We start from the raw sequence: 22,685 nt of genomic DNA, 5'->3' as shown, positions 1-22,685 counted from the left end.
CCCAGGTATATTCAGTTTACAGCTATGTCTATTTAGTACTGTTCAAAATTGTATAGTTTATTTTTGTCTCCTTCCTCCTTGCCTGACTTTCTATACAATACTGAAACTTAGGCAACCATGAGTAGGAAGGAACATCCGCTATATGCATTTCTGGAGGATTTAAACACTTGCATACGAGTTCAGTGCTTGCTTACTATCCATACATAATGCAAATTACTCATATATACAGATAGATAATAAAGAAAGTAACAGACTTCACAGATAGTGTGTAGATTTTCTGAAATGATTGCACATTTGCTTGGACATCTGAAAGACATGTAATACAGCTGTTCAGCCACATAGGGGCAGTGTTCTCATAGCAATGAAACGCAGCTGATGTCAGACATCTTGGTTTTGTCTCCACTAAATACTGGATGGACTGAAGAATATAGTTTTCAGATTTTCCAAGCAATTGGTAGCAACATTTTGTGGCCAGTTTTGCTATTTTTGTCAGCATTTTCTATATCCACATGTGGATTATATGGTGGACTTTACTATGCAAGACTCGTACTGGCTTGATAAGTTACTCCCATCACACTAGTTTGACCCTAATGTTAGTGTGGGAAGAGGAAAAAGCGGCATGACATACAGTAAAGGGAACTGTAAATGAGGGACCAGGTGATGGTGATAAATGTGATTGTATGGTTCCAAACACAGTAACTGTTTGTGGGTGTGTTTTATGTGCTTTGTGTGAACACCGTCATGCTGCCTCCTCTGTGTAGATGCACTTTGTTTCTACAACGGATGCCAGGATTAAAGTGTTTCCTGGTTACATCTGTTTGACACCCATAAGCACGGGGTCCGAAGCAGATCACATTATAAATACTCCTGGTGACAATAAACCAAGGAAAGCTGCCAATTTATTTATTTGCTGCGCCACACTGGGGCGTTTTTATTGGGTCACACAGGACCATTTTTGTGAAAAGCAGGACATGTGTTGAGATTTTTACAGACAGGCTTTGTTCAGTAATCTACCACTGAGAGCCATTTTAAAACCACAGCTTTGATTAACATCTTATTCCCATAATTTCAGTGACTCACATGCCTCTCATTACACTAAAAAGATGGGAAAAAGTACACTCTGATCTCTTTGGGGGATGATCTAAATCTTTCACACCAGTTACATACTGAGCTTTTATCTCATTTAAAAAAAAAATCTAGTTTGAGTGTAAAAACACACAAACAAAAGGAAACTTTTAGAAAATGTTACATATATTTTGACAACTAACTGGTAAACAAAAAAGAAGTAACGAAAGACATTACATAGAGATGCGAAACAGAATTAGAGGTGTATTTGTGGTGAAAAAGCGATGATGCCATGTATTAGTGATGAATAGTTTTCATTTTAGGTGGTAAACAAAATGCCAAATCAGAAGACAAATGATGCACTGTCATTGATAAATATTCCTGTTCAGCAGTGACAGTGGATAGAGTTATGTTCCTTTGCAAATTACAAGATTTGGAGCAACTCAACTTTCATATGTATGTTTACCTGATGGATAACTTTATGCTCTCTTTGCTTTCTGATCTACAGTTTCCCGACAGCTTTGGCTAGTGACTTGCCGCTGCGGCCTGCTGACAGAGTCCGTACAGCAGGGGAGGACAGAGCATTCCTCCAGGAGGCTTGGTCTGTTACAGCTGGGCTGCTGAGGTGAGGAGCTTGCTTCGGGGTAACCCTCTTGTGTGAGTAAACACCATAACAATCAGGCAGAGAGACACACTACCCGGGTCGGGGAATTTTCTGCTCTGCCAGAACAATGTCTAACACTGTTGTGATGATTGAATTTTATAGCCTGGCCGAGAAGAAGTGTTTTATGATATCACATGACGGGATGAATAATGTTCTCAGAAATGTGTAGGCCTTCTTTGTAAGTGTGGTGAGGCAGTATTCTGTTTTTATCACTGATTACCAGGGGATTTTATGAGCCAATTGTCTTTCTCTTCATGGCATTTCAGAGCCCTTGAAGATTTAAGTGACATGCTATATCAACCGTCCACCTTCTTACTTTCTTTTACACTTCATTACTTAGCAAACATGCCCCACAAATTTTAAACAAGAGCTGAACTCTGCTCCTCAGATTCCTCTCTCTCCCAGACAATGAAATGTCATGTAAGTCCGCTCGTCTCAACTCTCGAATTTGACTTTGGCAGCAGTCTTTCTCTCTGACTGACAGATGAGCGAGCGATACAATTCCATCAAAAAGTGCAGCCTGACAGTCTGATTTGACAGCCCTCTTCAGACCAAATATACTCCTTGTTCCTGGCACTACATCAACTTGACAAGACGAAAAGTGGTTAAAAAAAGAAAAAGATTTAGCCATCTATACTCTGATATACATTTCACTGTGAAAGAATAGAAAATAAAAGAAAAACGCTTAGTCTTCCCATTATGCTTCTTACCTTTTTAGGCTGTTAGACAATACTTGTACCTGTCAGACAAGTGATTATGTGTCTATAAAATGTCAAAGACAGTGAAGAACAAGCCTGACAATCAGACTGAATAGCCATTTTACTTTCCCTTAATTCATGTAGCCTGACATTGTGTCCGTTTTGTGTGGGAGAGGAGGTCATTTTGTGTTACCCCAACCAATCAATAGCGTATCTGTTCTACCAACGTCATTCTCACACAACACAAAAGCTGCAGTAGGGGTTGCTAATGGGCCGCTTAGCTTCATGTTTTTCATGCAGAAATGTGCCAACAAGTGTTGCCATTTCTCCAAGTGAGTCCAGCAACCTGTGCAACCATGTCTGTCTCATCTGCCATTTTTGTGGCCATTGTTATGCTGCCATTTTTTTCTGACTCTGGCACAGTACAAGGATGACCTCATTCTTAATTACGCCCACAAATTTCAGTCTGGTCGATTAGTTCTCCAAACAGGGAATACAGCCATCAATAAGCTCTACACCAGACTTATTTGAATTGTTGAACCAATTAGAAATATGGGCATCTGTGGGCATGAGCTGAAGTGATTAGTGGGTAAGTAGTTGAATTAATCAGCAACTACTTGAATATTCAATTTGGCTTGAATGGCAAAAATATGTTAGTTCCTGCTGCTGGACATTTAAGACATTTTGTTAGAAATAAAATACACAAAGTTGATGTGTAATTTGCACTATTGTCTTATTTTCTGTTTATTAATCCACAAAGTAGCTGATGGATTAATGTAAAATAATTATTTTGTTCCAGTTTTAGTGTTTGAAAATATGGCAACCACAGAAAGTGCAAAACAATTCAATGGTGAAATATTGTAACATTACTGTGCAATACAACTTAACTGTTTAGAATATGTGATGTGAATGGTTTTAAAATGATGCATTGTGTAATGGTAGAATCTTAATGTACACACAGACCAACTTTTAAAACCGAAGACCTATGGTAAACATGACCCTTTAATTGCCATTATATGGAATCTTTTAGTCAATTATTCATCAATCGGAAATGTTTTCTGCCATTAGCAGGGAGCCTACATGAAGCTGTGATCTCGTCACTATAAATATTCTTGTACTCGCGCTGTCATCACTCGAGTGTGTAAATCCTCATCATTGTGATATGCCTACATTCTGCTCTCCCATTCAGCTAATAAAATGCATAGACCTAAATGATTCATGGCAACCATTTACATAATTTATAATTAAATCACAATCCGATGGCTTGGAATTTATTAATAGTGAAAGTGCATGTGCCACGATCGTGATATACTAATTAATATCTTTAGTTATCATTGGCACATTGCTCACTCGGCTGGGGTCTGGTTATGGGGCAAGAATAATGCATTGCAACAACAAATTATCTGTGCATTTAAGTGGGAATGTCCCGGAGTGATGGCCACAATATGCATTTGCCTTAAGAACTTAATGGGGGAATCTGTTTTATCGGCGTTGTCACATGTTCTGGCTAATCATTTTGAACACTGCAAAGATTAGGGCTAATGCATTTTCATCCTCCAGCTCCGGAGCAGGGCTGCAGGGCGTCTGTAATCGTACTGTACACTTTTCTCACAGTGGAACTTACTGTATTTGCCTCTGTGCTGCCTCAGCTGTGGTCTGAGGCATTAAGCTTTTAGGTTGTTCGTCGTTTTCTCACGAACACGGCATCTCAAGAAAACCTTAAAGGAATCTCTTCAAATTTGCCTCAAATATTCACATGGCCTCAACATTTAATTTATTACATTTTGGTGGTCAAAGGTCACCATCACCTAACGTCTACCCCGATCTTGTGAATTTGATATATATGGAATGCCGAGAGGGAATTTCATTATGTCTGGCACAAACATTCATTTAGACTCGAGGATGAAGTGATTAGATTTTGGTGGTAAATGTCACTGTGCCTTCACAAAATAGGTTTTTGGACATAACTTAAGAATTCATATGCTAATTATGACAAAACATCATACAAATGGCAATATGTATAGGATAAAGTAATCAAGTACTGCACCCCAGTACTGATTTGAAATTTAAAAAAAAAGTGATGACAGAAGTGGAGATTGTGACCAACTTTCACATTTGGTCTGATGCTGAGCTGATACTAATCTAGAGTACGTACTTCGAAAGTGTAGTGATTGTATAGATATTTTGTGCTGCTGCAGTAAAGGTATCTGCATGTGTAAAGCATCCATATTGTTTGAATGTGTTGAATTTTACAGCAACATCAGTACCTTCTAAGTGAAAACGACATATTTCTCAGTAGAAATGATTTACCTGAGTCACAAGTATATAGAGTGATGACTTCGGTTTGCTGAACAAATTTGAAAAAAATATGTGTAATAGTCTATCAATTTCTTTCAAAGTCTTAACATCGTATTTAATAAGTCTGGACAGATGGACAGGATATCCAGCTGCAAAATGCTGATTCTAGTTTCATAATAAATGTTTCTGGTATTTACTTTTATCTGTTTTCTATATGACTTTTAGTTTTGATTATTTATGGATTTTCTAAACACTCAGGAAAAATGTCAAATTCCAGTATTTCATATTTATAGGTATGTATGTATCTTGCCATGCATGATAGTTTTACTTTGGTGTGTGAATATGAGTGAAAGTAATTGGAGTTTTGTTTTGCAGTTTGATTATTGAAAAATAGCTTCAAGACAAGCATCTTGTTCAAGATGTCCTGGTTATGCGTGATAATCTACCGATTTAGACACACAACTGTTTTCTTTGTAACTGTAAATGGTGCTAGTAAAATTGATTTACAGTGTGTCATACTGATTTTCCAGAGACACTGGGACACTGTTTCAAGAAACAGTTGTTGCAGTTGGCTTTCCACAAACAAAATTCCATTCTTCACACTGTAATGGAGGCAGAGTTCTGTTTTAGGTTAATAAAAAAAATAACAGAAACATTATTCATCAAAGAAATTATCTTAGTTGCAGCTTAAAATGGTTGCATTTCCCCCTCTAAAAACTGTACAATGATCCAGTATTTTTTAAAAGGAGATAGAAGTGACCTCATGAAGACATCCTAACTTTTACAAAAACACACGAGTCAGGCTACCGAATTTGTGTCACCAAGCGCCCTTTCCTCTTTTCTCATAAGCTCAGTGTATTCTTAGTTTCGACAGTTAATCCAGAACGAAACATCCACTAACTCTCCCTAGCAGTGGACAAACAAAGGGGTCCTCTTCACTAATGGTCCCTGAGGCTTCACCACTATCTATTGATCTGCTGTCACCCAATTTCTCTGTGACTTATGCCCTGCTTAATTCCCATTACTGTGCACACTGAAGCCTTATCAGGGAGAACAATAGGCTTGTTGTCACTGAGGGCAAAAATATGAGCAGGCCTTTGACAGTGTGAGCGCAAACTCATGACTTCAGCTCCATGAGCCCTCTCGTTGACCTCTACGCTCATGTAGGCCAGTTTGAAGCCCAGCGTCGGAATACTAAACTCAGTCCGAACCGTTTGCAGATGAATCAGAAAATTGGATCTCGCTCGTTTCATAAAAACGAGCCCCAAAAAAGAGAGGGCTGGCTCCTTAGCCATAAAACTGTCGCTGTGATATGTCTCTAGCAATGATGATTCTCAGTTGCTGCATGCCCCCTCTCCAGCTCCTCTACTCGCTAGCTGCTATCTCTTCCTTTCAATTATATGTTTCCCTGCTCTTTTAGACAAAGAGTAATAAAGCTATAAATCGTGTATCCAGCAGAAGGTATGGACATTCTGTCTCTGAACTGCTGTTGAAACTGCCATAAACCACCCACAAAGCCAAAGATAAGGATTTACAGTTATTTAACATCATCCTTGTCTCCTAAATCACGCTGATAAGAGAATTAAGTGATGGCTATAGGTTCTTTGTCCTCTAGCTATTGATTTTTTTTAACCGAGAGGGCTGGTGCAATGTTTTTATTGGGCATCCTATTTGCTTTGAGCTTAAGAGTGGAAATTGAGCTATTTGGTTTGTTTTATTGAACCACAGAATCAGCACTGAATTAATTTATCTAATAACTGAGCCTTCTCTTTATTTAATTTCCCTCCGTTGTGGACGTTTTTTCAAATGTAGAGTCACAAAGCATGGCTGGGGTGTTGCCAAGCAGAGGTAAATGACCTCTTTGAAAGGCCATTGGAGCAGTTGTTTTGTATAGTTAAGGACAGCTCAGTCTTTATGCCAATTGTTCTTTGTTATGATACGATTATATGCTCTTCCATGGTCTTCCACTAAATAGAAATGATGGTTCATTCATAGCCTCTTTAGACAAAAACACATGACTTGATTTACAGGAAGACATCTGTCTATAACGGCAATTGGTATTAATATCAAATGCAGCAAATAATCTGCTTGTTAAAGCGGCCATTGTTTCAACAACCCGGAGTATATGTCCCTCTTAGCGCATATTGCCCCAGTTTGAACAAAGACGTGTTTAGCTTAGCGGAAGTTAGTCACTCATTTCAGCATGAAAACACTTATGTCAGTGCCTCCGAGAAGGCAAAGCTGCAGCCGTTCACATTTAATGATTCAGTTGCTGTTTAGCTTCAAGTTCATGACCCTGGAGCTATGATAAATGTCAAGCGCAACAATGTCCCGCTAACTAGACATGCCACTGCCAACCAATCATCTTGTTATTGACTGGAAAGGCTGTAATGTGACTCTAAATGCTGCATTACAGTGTATTTATCTGTGTAACCATGTGGGCCAATTTTATAGTCTGATTCAGTCTTGCTCAGAGCGATGTTGGTTTCTATTCCAGATCACACAACAGGCGTTAAGGCAGTTCTCCCTTTATACATACCAACACTTTTATTATTCATGGGAATAATAGTGTGTAGGCAGAGCAGTTTTTTATTTAAACTAGCTGTAAGTTAGCGAGTTTTAAAAGATGCACAGTAGTGGTGTCTGTCATTTTTTGTGTGTGACGTAGCCCTGCAGATGGGTCAGATCAAGAACGTCTCAAATGTGTCCAACTGCATCTTAATCTGAGGGTTATTACATGCTATTAATTACATAACTTTGTATTATTTCTATATAAGACATTGTAATCTTGTATGAGTCTAATAATAAATGATATCACATTATACACAGATTGTTAATCCCTTTGAGGCTTGTGATTGGGCTATAAAGATAAAATTCACCTCAGCGGGAATTGCTGACATTTATACTTGGTAGGGTTTTTCTTTTTAGGTTTGTTCAAAATTGCATTTGTACTACTAGATAGCTAAACAATTTGTCCAGCACGTTTGTCTTCTCTGCTTGATTGCCTAAAATCGTTTTCACACACTTGTGTTTTCTGTAACATTTTTCTTACTGGTGTTTTATTGCTTATTGTGGATGTAGAGGTACCAAGAGTCAACTGCACAACAAATTGTTAGCTTATTTGTGTATTTTTTTCTCCTACAATTTCTAATATATGAAATGCATTGCATATTTCATTTTAACTTTGGCAAATAAAAATGTACCACCGGGGGTACAAATGAGAGTCACTGGTCTACAGTATAATCGTTTTAGCTAAAGCGGAAGATGCACAATTTTCATATGTTCAAAATGTTTAAAATTTGCTCATTTTTTCTGCCATTTATTATCATTATAAATTATGTAATCTGACTGATGTTTCAAAACAGTAATTTGATGATGGTATCTGTGAGTCCGCTAACACGTGTAGTTTTCGACACTATGTGCAGTCTTAAAACCTTTCACTGTATAATGTGGTTTCTTGGTTTTCTACTTTCATAACAAGCAACAATCAAAGATTTTAACACCGAAAAACTCAGCTAAGCTGCTTAATCCTCACTGTACGCGGGTGGTTTGATCAGATTTGATTGACGGAGGTTTGGCATCATTAGCAAACTACCCACCAACTGTCAAATCAGATTTTAATTTAAATGCTGGTGCGTGAAAGTACATGTCTCTTGCGTCTGAGCATCAAACAAAAACATAAATGCATAAATCCTTCATGTGAAACAACCAAGAGTATTTGAACTCTGCTATTGCTTTGAGTGAAACATTTAAAACATTCAAGTTGTCATCCTTTAATAAAAAGTTGATGGATGAAAATGTTTTGGGGCCTTTTAATATCAGTGACTCAGAAAAAAGTTATAACATCTCATTGCTTTTAGAAACACATGCAGGGTCAGATTAATGTTAGTTTTCTTCCTCTGAGCTCAATTTATTCTAGCTTTGAAAAGTTCATAGAAACAGTAAGTGTGCAGATAAAGATGACATACACCAGTGCTTTCATTCACATTTGCTTCTTTTTGCTATGTTATTAAAGGTGGAGTATGCAATTTCTGAGAAAGTTTTCTGGTATCTGAACTCAACACCCGTTGCTTCATTGTTTCTTCAGAAGTCTTGCTTCTCAAATCCATGGATGTCAGAAAAGACACTAAACACTGGGCTAGTAGACCAAAAGGGGAACACTCAAGTCTCATAGGTGTGTGTTGATTTCTTTTTCACTGCTGCAGTAAAATAAACATCAAACAAGAAAATTTTAGTGTTTAAAACTGATAGCAGACAATCCCAGCACTGACCCACACAGCTCTGTGATGAGTTATTTATGATAATTTAGAGCTGCTGGTGGGATGGTTTCTTTCTGTCATGCTGCAGCCATATATCACTTCCAGAAAAAGCTGAAGGACCACTTCCCTATGTATAGACCAGTGGGGTTTTATTTTGGCAGAGGGTCATTACATTTTGTACACAGACCCCCCCAGTATGTCAGTCCGAGTATAGCATCCAGGGGGCTCAACAGGTGGCAAGATGGTGGCAGCATTCACAGTGTCATGAAACTGTGCTTCTTTTAAACAGCTGTCACACAGAAGAATGTAGAAAAACTCAAGTTATAGGCAGATTTTAATTTTAATGGGATTTGTGATTGTTGTAAGGTTAGTCTGTGAGAGCACTGATTTTACAAGCAAGTCCTTGTTTAGTTTGAATCGTGTCTGTCAATGATTCCACATAGCAGTGAGCTCCCAAAGGCAGTGAAAAAGAGCATATAAACAGTGAATGAATTAAATAGACAACTTTGTTCATTTTACTAGACAACTCTTCAGGGTGTTTTTAATTGTATCACCAAGAGGAGGTAGTTGAATAAATCATTATGTGTTGAAGAAAAATCAAATTGTAACAATCTGAGTCTCGAGTTTTGATTTATTTCCACATCTAAGCTCATTTTGGAACTACAAAGTTGCTGCTTTTTAATCAGCCATGAAAAAACGGACTCAAATTATTTGTAATTTTGAAAATTGGCATAGAAAATATTTTTTTGGAAGTGTTTTGACAAGTGCAGAAAAATAAAGCAGCGAGAATATTTTAACTGATCTGAGGAACTAAGAACTTCTTAAAATTGGAACAGATTTTCTTCAGTGCTTAACCCTCAAGCGACCAAGCTTTTTTAGCGACTAAAATGACCGACCGGGGTCATTTATGACCCCACTATATTTTACACAGGAATGTCTACTTTAGTGCCTCTTTTTGTGCTTTCTTACCTATTCCACTCCACTGCAGTTTAAGGATATTCTAAAATAACCTTCTTTATTATTCATGGATTTTAATTATTTTTGACTCAGAGCTGAAGTAAAACCATATGAACAATATGATGCATAGTAAGAATGCAATAACATTTATTTAGACACGCTTTGTCTGCCAATTCTTTTAAAACTTTATTCCTTTTGTTTCCTCAATAGTAAATCAAAAGTACATAAAAACAAAATCTACACAAACATCTTGTCTGTATGTGTGCAATGTAACATGCAGAGAAGTATTTAGATTAGGGGCGGCTGTGGCTCAGGTGGCAGAGCCGTTCGTCCAATGCAAGACACTTTAACCACCTTACCTGCAGTGCTGCTCTCACACTGGTGGATGAATGTGTATGCTGTGTAATGTTGGTGGTGGTCAGAGGGGTTGTAGGAGTGGATCGGCAGCCAGTCAGTCTGCCCCAGGGCAGCTGTGGCTAAAAATGTAGGTCTACCAGCTATAGTGCACTGTAAAACACTGAAATATAGTGATTAGAGGTAAAAATAAATAAATAAAACTAAGGCCTACAATAGTGAAAAACCTATACATCTTTCCGGGGTCATAAGTGACCCCAGACAAGTTTCCATTATCCTTGTCACACCAGTTGGCCGATCTGTACAAAAAACTATGAGCAGCTGTAGGACAAGTAGACTGACAAATTTATGGTAGGAAACATTTTTCAGATAAAAGATATAAAAACGGCAAATATAATTATATGGCTGGGGTCATAAATGACCCCACTCGGAGGCTTGAGGGTTAAATGATTAGTTGATGGAACAGTCAGATGCAACAAATGGCAGTTTTGCTGAGTTACTGTCATGAAGATAATCTAATAATAGTGTCATGACAGCAACTGTGAATCACTGTATATATTTTTTGACTTACGCATATAATAAAAAGTAGTTAATATAATTTTAAAAAATCAAAGAATATTTAAGGCAAATAAGTTGGATGCAGCCCTAGTTAAGTTTAGCCCTCCCATGATGATGTGCATCCTACGTCCGTCATAATCCTGCAACATGTTCACTGACCCTGAACTTTTTATTTGCAAGTAGCTGGCCAAGCATATTAAAGGCTTCCTTAGACTGCTCTTCTGTAGTGGGGTGACCGCATATCCCCCCCACAAAATGCCCCAGTTTGAGATGACCACGGCCAATGGTGGTGCTCTCCCTCATTAGTGAACTGTGGGAACAAAAGACTCAGAGTAGAGGGTTCCAAAACCCATATAAATACAGCCAAGCAGAAATTATGCTCAAATGTAAAAGTCCCAAACAAACGAGATTGGAAAACTCTCCGGGGTGTCTTCTAAACTTTGCTGCTGTCATCAATCAAGAATATTACCATGCGAGTCCATACAGGACTTGGGCAAACTGCTTCTTTAAGCATTTCTCCGGGAGGCATAAAAGTGTATTTATGGTCACTGCGGGCAGGTATAAAGGAAGATTGGCAAACATGAAAATCAAGTCCTCTCCCGGGTGCCATCTAGCCATGCTCAGCTGTGTTAAATCATAGATGGAAAGAACAACAGTCTGGTGGCACAACAGTCCAGTCTGACAAAACACCGCCTTGGGCCTGCATTTTACATTCTCTTCAAAGCCTGTTATTGGAGTCAGTGTTTTGTCTTCATACCTGTTTTCGGCTCTGTAATGGACTTCATCTGTCTTATTCTGCACGTCAATGAAGTGGTCCAGTTTAAGCTCACAGTTATGTGCATATTACACAATGTGGAGATTTAGGGCTGCAGAAGATCCTGTTTCTGCACTTAGCTGATGTGGGATTGATTTCTTTTATGAATATATGAATCACTGGGGTCATTACTGAGCTGGACTCTTTCATTAAATTGAGCTATGTCTCCTGCTTAAACACAGGAGCTTCTAAGAGCCTTCCACCAAGAATATACTGTACCTCCATGGGCTTTGAAAACAGCAACATGTAAAGTATAGCTTCATTTATCCTACAAATGTGGAGCATTGATCCTCTGTGGAGAAAATGGGTGACAACATGCCCTTAGAGGCTTTTAATAATTCAGATGCATGTGGAGGGATAGTAAATATGCTTGTAAGTGGAGAAGCAAAATCTTACTATTTGAATGAGTATATCAAGAGTGGTAGAAAATTACAAATGATACACCTGTGCTCATATAAATGCCGGCGTGCCTTTAATGCTTTCCGAACGCGTCTAATTGGGAGGCTTACAACAAATCACTGCAAGTCGCTCCCGCTAAAATATTCCTCACGCACACACGAGCAGTATTGACTTTTTAAATAAAAAGACTTTAATGTAGATAACAGCCATTTTGAATCCTCATTAGTCACCGGTAATCTAGAAACATGGGCGATATATTAAGAGTGGTGTTCGCAGCTAGTCATTAAAGGAGAAATAAAAGACAAAATAAATCCAATCTTGGAACGCCTGCGATTAATCATGTTGGCCACTGCTGCCTGGCTGCTTAACAGTTTTATTGAGTCATTTATGCTGGTTTCCCTGATAATCCATTTATTCTGAATAATGCCTCCCTTCATGCTCAAACTGCTGCGTTCAGGTGATACCGCTACGAACTGTATTTTTTTTCTTTTGCGTCACTTATTTCTAGACAAACGTGTATTAAACAATTACATGTTATGGCTGACAGAAGAAAAACAACAATTGCACATTACTCAGGGAAGCTTTTAATGAAAGTGTTAATTAAAAATATTTTCAATTATTCCTTAAGGGGATCACAAACTGAGATATTATCATGAATAATTTACTGCGGAGTATCTAATTAGAACAATTTTAATGTAATTTTCACAGCAGAGAGCAGAGAGTTACTCAACAAGAGGAGCAACATATTCAGAAAGGTTTAACGGCGTCCCTGAAATAGCTCACTCTACCGTGCGTAACATCATGTGATGTGAGACAATGGAGCGATAAGCAATGATTAAGATGTTCCAGTGTGCAACACAAGGGAGGATCACATGCACTCACTGTGGAACATAATCCCTCTGTCCAGACTCCTCAAGTGGCTCCTTCAACTGTGCACCTGCACCTCTAGGAGCTGACAAGAATCCTGATATTCTACAAACAGGGAGGCCCAGAGTGACCCCAACCCCACCTGACCCTGACCCTTCACCACCACCCTGAGAAGCTCCTGATCAGTGTCCAGATGCACTGAGTTATATTCGGAGTCAGCTCTGACGTTATTTTTTTTTTTTTTTGGCTTGAGGGAGTTTTGTCAGCCAGTGTTAATTTTGGCTCAAGCAGCAACCTCCTGTGCATAAATGGTCAGAAAGTGCAGTTCGTGGAATGGCCACACGAGGCTGACTATAAAGGCAACTCAATCCCCATAGACACCAATGTTAGAATGTCTAACTTTACACCAGATATACATATAAACATGGCTAATTTCCCATGGATGAACGTGTAGAGGACATCATGGAGAGTTAATCCATGTTTATGTACTGTCTATATTTTTGCTTTAGATTGGAACTGATCATGGAGATTTTTTTTCCCCTTTAGTTGGCTTTATTAGATAGGTTAGTAGAGAAGCAGACAAGAAAATAGGGAGAAGAATGTTGGATAATGGACTGTCCTTTGATTGTAGCAGCAGTCACTTCATGTGGCCACGCCCTTACTTATGCACAACTTTAAACCTTAGCCCAGTTTACATTTAATTCTCTTCACCATTGTCATTAATAGGGAAATTATACAAGACAGCCTGTCCTCCGTAAATCACAGTTAACATTAATATTTCTAAACTTTTACAGTATAAACAGACTTTGCTGTCATGCTTAGATAGCATTGGTATGAGTGCCGCTACATGTTGTACCTACCTTTTGTTGTAGTTCTCATCTTGAAATGTTACTTTTTATTCAGTCTTGTTTTTTTCCTTGTAAAAATGGGTTGCCAACATTAGAGCTGCAACAACTATTTGAAAAATTATCAACTATTAAAATGGTGAAATGCTTATTTAAAAGCTGAATAAATTAAATACCAAACAACTAGTTGACTAATTGAGAAAAGAATGAACAGAATGATGAACAGTGAAAATGATCTTTAGTTGCAATCCTTGTCAACACATATTTTTTTGCTGTAGTTTTCATTGATGAAAGTAACACTCTATAGCACACTCATCATAGCTAACTGAAAACTGAAAACCTGCTTAGAATCTGCATGCAACAGCTTGACTTGTTTGGTGTCTGTGTGTGTGCTATCATTTGAGAAAAGAAAGCTAACAAAAATAGCCTATGGAGGTGAAATGTGCTTTAAAATATTTCAGAACTGGCAGTGGTATGTTGGCATTGCGTTTGATTTACTACTGTCAGTCCACATGCTGTATGTTTTCCTGTAAGTACAAGACAGAAAGGTACATTGATGCCTTGTAGCAATATACTAAAAATTGCCTTTGAATGCATGTGTGCAGTGTTAAAAATATCTTGTTTAATAACAAATTGGGATAGAAAGGATTAGAGTTCACAGCTGTTATTCTGCAGGCCAAACATGAGTGGTCTGTTTCCGTTCAACTTTAGTGGACATGCGGTTGTATATTTAGTAATGAAGATTTTGAGTGTTCTCAGCAGCGTCTCTGGAGACTTTCTCACAAGGTCTTTACTGAAAGCCTGAAGCCTATCAAGTATCTCACACAGCACCAGTCCTAGCACCTGACGACATGGTTCTGCAGGGAGTTACTGCTGTCACAATAAATCAGAAGCAGACAGGATACAGTATAATCACGCCGGTGTCCCGTTTCCCTCAGCCTCTGCCGAAGACTTTCAGCAAAATCTACCCTGCATGCTGCACCACAGCTACGCACGGTGCTTGATGGTTGACTTGAGAGGAATAATCCATGGGAGATAACATACAAAGAGCCGTTGATGGTTTACATTGCAAGTATTTTATTGTACACAATGATGTACCGTGCTGCCAGTAGCTCCCTTTATTCCTAAGCCTCCCTTGCTTTGATAGTACACGGAATAAATGGGATGTCTTTGAAAGAAAATAAGCCTAGAAGGTCTGTTTTATATCTTAACATGTAGCTCATACCTTAGAACCAAGGCGTTAAAGACATGTGACGCTGTTTGAAAACAAAGTGCTCTGCTCTGTAACCGTACGGAGCCTATACTTCAAAACCAAAGTAAATTGAGACGCCTGAACTATCAGATGGGGAGCCATGTTGTGCTTATATCTGAGCTTCTTTCCCTTCATAAAGATGAATCATAATGTCTAATTCTCACAAATTACCCAAACATTATGTAGTTCTCTCATTTCCAACACTGTTTAATCTGTGTCTGGAGTATTCGCTGTCACTTCATGTTGCAAACACTCCTTTCACTCTGGCAGTTCATTGTCTTTTGATGGGCCATAAAAGGCTTGGTTTGATGGATGATAACTCGGGGCGTCTCTCTTTGTTGTGGGATGTGACGACTGAGTGCATGTGAGATGTGAGGAGAAGATGCAGTGTGAATGGGAGATGTCATTGATGTCTTGTGCTGACACTGAGGCCCTAAGCACAAGCTTTGATCTCGGTGAATGATTGCAAAGCAAACACAAATAAAAGATTCCACTGTGCTACAGTTTCCAGTGAGAAAGTTTAACTGTTTTTTAGAATATTTTCCAAGAGGTTTCTCCGTGATTGGCAACGCATTTTTAGAAGTAGAAAGACCTTATCAGGCCTCGTAACAATTTATAGGCTAACAAATTGGAAAAGGTGTTTCTAGGAAGGTGTAGCATGCTTTGGCTTCCTACCTGTATGCAAAGCATGATTTATCAGGAGAGAAGACGGCTCATGTCATTGCTTTCTGATGCAGTCAAATAAATATTGAGTGCTCGATAGGCCCCCGGACTCCCTGCTGACCTCCCAACATCTGCTCAGGCACTTACTACTTAATATATTAGCTGTGAGAACAGGGCAGGTGTTTTCAGCCAGAGAACATGAAAACCAGATTGTGCCTCCGGTTCATGGAGTTGAATTAAAATGAGTCACAACCAGCTTTTCTCATAAAATAAAAGCACAAATAATGTTATGGCATGAAGGGCAGGTGGGAATATTTCATAGGTCTGCTTAATGGTGGCAAGAAAACAGAAAGTGTAATTGACTGCAGCTTGCGTAAGGAATCTATTGTGAAGCAAAGATTCCTGAGATAAATATATATAAATCACTGTTATTAAAAACAAAGGCTGACTTTGCACTCTAAATTGTTTTCCAGTATATTACAGCCATTTGTTCCTGTAGTGCAGCTTTCCAGGTCCACATGAGGCTCTTTGTGGTGTTTCTTTGATGCTTATTTAACCGTCTGAGCCTAATGTGCTTCATGGCCTTTACATTATAGATTACAAATGGAACACTTTAAAGGTTTAATCATCCTGGAAGGCACATGAGCAAACATTTACCAGTTACCAGTAGATATCTAGAGCTATAAGCTCTACCTATTATAAATTAAAGGGATTAAATATTTATTGAAAGAATACCCAGGGGTGAGAGTTTAAGCAAAATGATTACAAAACACATCATAAATAAGGGCTGGCCTGGGATCTTTCTGCATGGAGTTTCCATGTTCTCCCTGTGCATGTGTGGGTTTTCTCCGGGCACTCCGGCTTCCTCCCACAGTCCAAAAACATGCTGAGGTTAATTGATTATTCTAAATTGCCCGTAGGTGTGAATGCGAGTGTGCTTGTTCGTCTGTATATGTAGCCCTGCGATAGACTGGCGACCTGTCCAGGGTGTCCCCTGCCTTCGCCCAAATCAGCTGGGATAGGCTCCAGCACCCCCCATGACCCTAGTGAGGATAAAGCGGTGTATAGAGGATGGATGAATGGATGATAAATAGGTGCTGTTATATGAGATTTGCTGATAATCTTTGTGGTACAGAACTGAGGGTTATAAATTTGTTCTCTGAGAAAATAGTGTGATCATTTTGCAGTTTGTTATTATACAATAAAAAGTTTCTGTAACATTGGTCAAATTGGATTGTTTGTTCTAACAACTAGTGGTGCACAGAAGACATGTTCATGGGTCAAAGTCTTAAAACCAAACGAAAATCAGTCAAAACTAATAGTGAGACCACACTGATTGGAATTAATACAGTTTGAACTCAGTGTGACTCTGATAACTATGAACCAAGGGGACACATGAAGCGCCTTAGTATCTTGCTTTTTGTGTAGTTTAGTTTTTTTTTTTTGGTTGTTTTTTGTTGGACAGTTTTGAACTAAATATTTAACCCAACGTAAACATAAGCTAATTGCTAATATCAGCACCATATTGTGTACCAATCGTCCAGCTGATGTGGATTTACTTATCCATATATGTAAGTGAAAACTGTTGCCTGCTGGTGGCGTTAGACAAAAATGTTGTGGCTCACCAAACTCATGAGCAGTCATCCTTTGAGGATCATGGAAGTCTGTTTTAGAGATATTTTAGATAAAATCAAAATGTCAGGCAAGTGGTGGCAGTGGTGGACTGGTAGATCAACATTACCGTCCCTTGATCTGTGTTGTCAGCATGGATAATAACGCAACAGCAAAATTTCCGCTCCAGAAACTGTTTTAGCAAAGACTAAATATTTTTGATAGAAAGTAGCCACAAATGCATACATTTTTGGTGAAACTCAGACTTCACATTATATACATTATACCCTGTGTTTAACAACAGACAGAGTTAAGACTTTACATGACTTGAGACACTTGAAGAATAAATCTACTGTTATTCCATTATTTTGTTATTGTCAAAAAAATCCCATCAAAAGACCAGAAGTATTTCCTGTGCAGCCACATCCTGACATAGATTATACCTCTCTATGATTTATTAGACCTCCATTGTTGTTCAGAAAACTTTAAAAACATGTTAATGAGCCACAACATAGCACTGTGCGACATTTCCCTTCATTACAATAAACAAAGGCATTGTAGTTTATTTTGAGTCAAGTCCACATACATGATTCTGCTGCCAGAAATACTCAATAATAAACTCTAGCTAGAAATGAAAAACGATTGTTTACTCTTGTTTGGAAAGTGTTTGCTGAAACCTACACTGCCCCGCTATTTTAGGAAATAATTTAGCGCTTTGAAAATTCAATTATATATTTATTTGTAGTCTGTTTGTAAAGATTCAAATTTTCAGTGGCTTGGTGCTGAGTGACACAGGCATGCTGCACGAGGCAGACATTGTTTTGGTCTTTTCTTGGGATGTATAGACAATAACAAAAATCTAGAATATCACCAGCTTTATCCTTTAATTTCTGCCAATGACCAACTTTATCGTAATGCTGCAACTCATAAAACTTACTGAGAAAACGCAACTAATTTCAGTCAAAGTTGGTGTAGAGGGGGTGCAAAGGTCAAATAACTAGTAGTCATTAGTGGTGCAGATGAAGGAATTTTAAAAAATGCAGTAAAATAGTGTGCTTTTAATATTTTCATCTACTCATTTACTTCTCCTCACTACTGTACTTACATGAATTAAAATCTGGCACATGTATCTCATTATTGTCTATCACTATGATTATGTTGACACAGAGTTGGATCCTGATACAAAAGATACAAAAGATCTCATTAAAGTATAATGGTCTTTTTTCGGATCTCTGGCAGAGATACTGTATGTGCTTTGTGAGTCTTGCCTAGTTCAAGATTGGAGTTTAGAAATCATGAACATAGCTAAGAATGACTGGAGTTTGCACTTGTGCTCACCTGTGTGGGTGTAACACAGACTGAAACCACATTTCAATTCTCCTGTCAGTTGAAAATGAGTAATGTGCTGCAGATCACAGCCTCAGGATAAAACCCTATCTGAAGCAGCGATTGAAGGATATCAAAAAGCCTGGATACCTCAACTTGACCCCTGTCATTTCCTCCAACAATGTGTATGCTTTTTGTTTTTTTTTTTTTTTTTAGACTCTTGTGTCTTTTTCTCTCATATGAGCTCAGCTTTATGTTATACACAGCAATCCTCAGCCATCTGGTTTTCATTTCCTGTGAGGTTCAAGATGGTAGGAGATTTTTTAAAAAAGGAGCCTCGTTTGAACCGGGGGCTAATGTAGTCGGGATGGAATCTGTCACTCAGTCTATTGCATGTTGATGACTAAGGGCAGTTTCAGCTGTAAGCAGTCCATGATTTATGGACACCAAGTGAACTCTTGTAAGCAAAAGCCAACTAGGAGTTCAGAGCAGCAACTGGGCCCTTTTTGGCTCTGGCTCGCCTGCATTTTCTTTCCATTCATGCCAAAGTATTTCGCACGGCAATTAACTCCGTCCTCATTTGGGTCTGCAGTCCCACAGGGTTAGCAAACCCATTTATCATCCTCGGGGCTTGGAGCTCTGCAGCTCTGTCTCAGGTAGTTTTTGTAAACAGTCATTGGCCCGGCTCTTTCCATTTCACTAACTGAGAAGGAGATACAGTAGTTTTGAAGTTCTGCCATCAATTCCTCTGTCAGACGCTTTGCTTTTTCTCTACAGGTGTGAAGGCGAAAGGGAAATGTCGTTTCACATGGCTCATTTGTCTTATGGTAACTACATAGTTAGAGTGAATAGAGTGATGACAACATGGCCCCTTGCTTTTTTTCACATGGTCAACTGATTTCATTTCAGAGTGTAGACTACAGTCTTGAGACTAAAGAATACTGTGTACAGAAAAGTGAACTTGTTCTTTCTTTTAGATGAAGAATATAAAGGTGGAGCGAACAAAATTTATTGAGCTTTTTAATAGAAGTTTGACATTTACACAGATACAGATGTAGGTTATGTAACCTCATTAGACACATATTAAAGATCTATGCCTCGATTTACACAGAAACTTAAATGTTGGCTCTGCTACAAGTATTTATATAGCTTCCAAATGCCTGTGGGGTGTCATTAGAAGACATATTTGAGCAGGCAGAGTCATAAACATATGCTGGATATGTTTTTGTGTTCTTAGCTGAAACATTTTCAGAGGCAGCCAGGAAAATAATTGAACTACAGTATGTGCATTTTTCTGTTTTCACATCTATCCTTAGAGAGTCATTACTTTACAAAGTGCTTGCCAACTGATTCTAAATCCGTCATTTGCTGAACCGATATATTGCGTTCTCTGTCACTACCATGTCTTGATCAATCAGAATTAAGGAATTAGATTAAGCCCTTTGGTTTTCTCCTCCTTAAGTGGAGTCACACTGCAGTGCAGGCCCAGGGGTTGTGGGCAGTATCAGAGGGGACTAATTGTCAAGGTTATGACTCAGTGGATGATTGATGTGGGGCCAGGCTGTTTTTGTCAGTCTGTCAGGTGGCTGGAATGTTTAATGTTCTCATTATTGGTTGCTCTGTTGTGTATATTTCTCTGTCAGCGCCGCTGAGCCATCTGAACTGCCAGAGCACTTCAAAGGCCTGCAGGTCATCCGTCTTCCTCCTGACGCCCTGAATGTTCAGCCTCAGCTGAGTGCTGGTGATTTGTTATGACTTGAGAGCCAGCTGACAGACAGGTCTCCTATAAAAAAACATGCACCAATTTCCCTTTTGTCGTGCAGTGAAAGCATCACTGCTCCTGTAATGGGGGGGACAACTGCCACAGGAGGCTGGCACCTGACAGTTGTGTCATCTCACTAATTTGCAGACAAGATGACATGAAGTATTTTGTCTTCAGTGTGGATTTTGGTTCTGGTGTCACACACTCTTACAGGTCACCATCTGTTGTGGAGCGCCACAGGGAACAAAGCTGAGGAGGGATCACTATATTAAGGTACACTTTCATATTCATCATTAGTCCAGGGCCCAGTATATGCCACATGAAGGTGCTGAGCAGAGAGCATCATGGGAGGTATGCTGATGGCTGCAAAGCCAGTCATGCAAACAAAGTGAGAGGTGAGATGCTAAAGACAAGGGGAGGGAAAACACAATCCAAATCTCAATTCTTTTCCCAGGCCCTTTGCAAGATTGATTGTTTTCTGCTGATCTAATTTTGGATCATACAAAAACAACCCATTTATCTTAAAGAAAAATTATGTGCCACACGGTGCAGATGGAAATTTTTTTGAAAGCCGAAAAAGATTAAAGCGAAACTCTGCTCCTCAGCCCTAATTACGAGCTGTAGATTACTCTGTCGATTTAACCAGATGGCAGGCTCGATTCTGCAGGCCCTCCTGTATATTAATGAACAGCAGTCTGTTATATTTGACTTAGGTAAGTGAAATGTCCATCACCTGTAATGGTCTGCCAGCTGGCATTATGCATGTTGTACCACTTCGGGTCCGCTTGGCATTTTTCATTTGCAGCGTTATTGAAGGAACATTTTTGTTCCCCGTTTTCCATCATTGTCACTTTTCTGGTAAATATTTTTTTCATCAGGAAAAAAGTCTCCAAGTTGTGTCCACAGCTAATTTCCTCTCATAGGTCAAGGCAATAATTCTGGCACTAAAACTGTCATGCTGGGCGAAGCACACGAGTTCGATAGTAACTTGATTAAGTTAGCCTGTCGACATGACTGCAAACGCGGCAATACAGTATGTTAACAAACCTAATAATAGGATGGGGGAGATGTAGTGGAGGGGGTGGCTGCACAATTTCTGGCCGGTCATGTGTCTGATACAACGAGCCGCTGACCTTAAGGAACAGCTTCTCTGGCTTTGGTTTATTGTTAATGTGCAACCTAATGTTTTCTTTGTCTTCTTCTTCTGCTGACTCTACAAAAGAACTCTTTATTACGTTGTCAGATCTCCTGATCAATGCGTTTAAGACTAGTTTGGTAAAGAAACTGATTGTTTTTGTCTCTGAATGTCAGTCCGAAGAAACCGCTGAAAACTTAAAGAGGCAACGAACACATGTTTGCCAGCCCAAGCACCCAGAAACTCCCTCCATGAATATGCCAAGCCTAATTTTAAACCAACAGCAGGGGAACTTTGGCTCCGTTTCCCGACCAGAGAGCACGAACAGCAAGGAAGCACAATGCCAGTGTGTCATACATTTAAACACGGTTAAATTAAAGGCTGTTTACTGTTCTCAGAGGCCATTCATCTTACTCAACGTTAGTCTGCTGCTTGCAAATTTGTCAGTAAGAGCTTCCACATGCCAAGACGAGGAGGGAAAAAAGTTGGGGTTATCGCAGGCGGGTTTTTATAGCGTGTCTCTTCAGTCAGCCTGTAGTTAATTAGCCACCTCCACACAATAAGGCCATAAGTCATTAATCACCCGGACCCTTACAGAAGACGACTCACTGTGAGCAAGACGTTTGGAGACAAAAAGTTTGCCGCCTATGACAGACTTCAAAATGGCCCCTGTCAGTGGTGTGTAAATTATAGGGCACATTGAGTGCTGAAAGACAAGGGCCCACTGTTTAACTCACTGTTGCTCTTTCCTTTGCTTTGTGTGTTGACAGATTGTCTTCAAGAGAAAATTCCCCTTTTCTCCGTTTCCCATCAGCTGGCTTATAACCCAAAAAGACGCTCTTTATTGTGAGTATATATAGAATAAACACACGCAAGTCATCCACATTAAGATAATCTCAACGTACCCAGCTCATTTCCTTGATTTTACGATGTTGCACGAGGGTTAATAAAAGAAGACAAGCTCCAAAGGTCAATGGCTGAGTAAAATCCAGCTTTAACTTTGTGTTCCTACCGTTTACTTTGCTTGTCAAAGGGAGGAAATGATGGAGTGATGATAAATATTGGGCTTGTTTGGAGAAGCAAAAGCCTTTCTCCTGCAAAAATAAACCACCATGTTTCTGTGGATGATGGAAGACACACTTCGCAGCTGATTGAACA

General features: G+C 39.1%; 1 long non-coding RNA gene across 2 annotated transcripts in view; it reads left to right on the top strand.

Moving 5' to 3' along the window:
- LOC110954274 (uncharacterized) overlaps window positions 1-22,685 on the top strand; it is a 34,128-nt gene extending 11,443 nt beyond the window's left edge. For both annotated transcript variants that reach the window (XR_007937944.1, XR_002595915.2), the window contains exons 2-3: window positions 1,574-1,690; window positions 22,298-22,685. This is a non-coding gene — a long non-coding RNA (uncharacterized LOC110954274). The remainder of the gene's footprint in view (window positions 1-1,573; window positions 1,691-22,297) is intronic.

This window comes from Acanthochromis polyacanthus, chromosome 19, assembly GCF_021347895.1.
Source record: "Acanthochromis polyacanthus isolate Apoly-LR-REF ecotype Palm Island chromosome 19, KAUST_Apoly_ChrSc, whole genome shotgun sequence".
Classification (NCBI taxonomy): domain Eukaryota; kingdom Metazoa; phylum Chordata; class Actinopteri; family Pomacentridae; genus Acanthochromis; species Acanthochromis polyacanthus.
The sequence above is the reverse complement of the archived record's forward strand: the minus strand, read 5'-3'. Positions and strand labels throughout refer to the sequence as shown.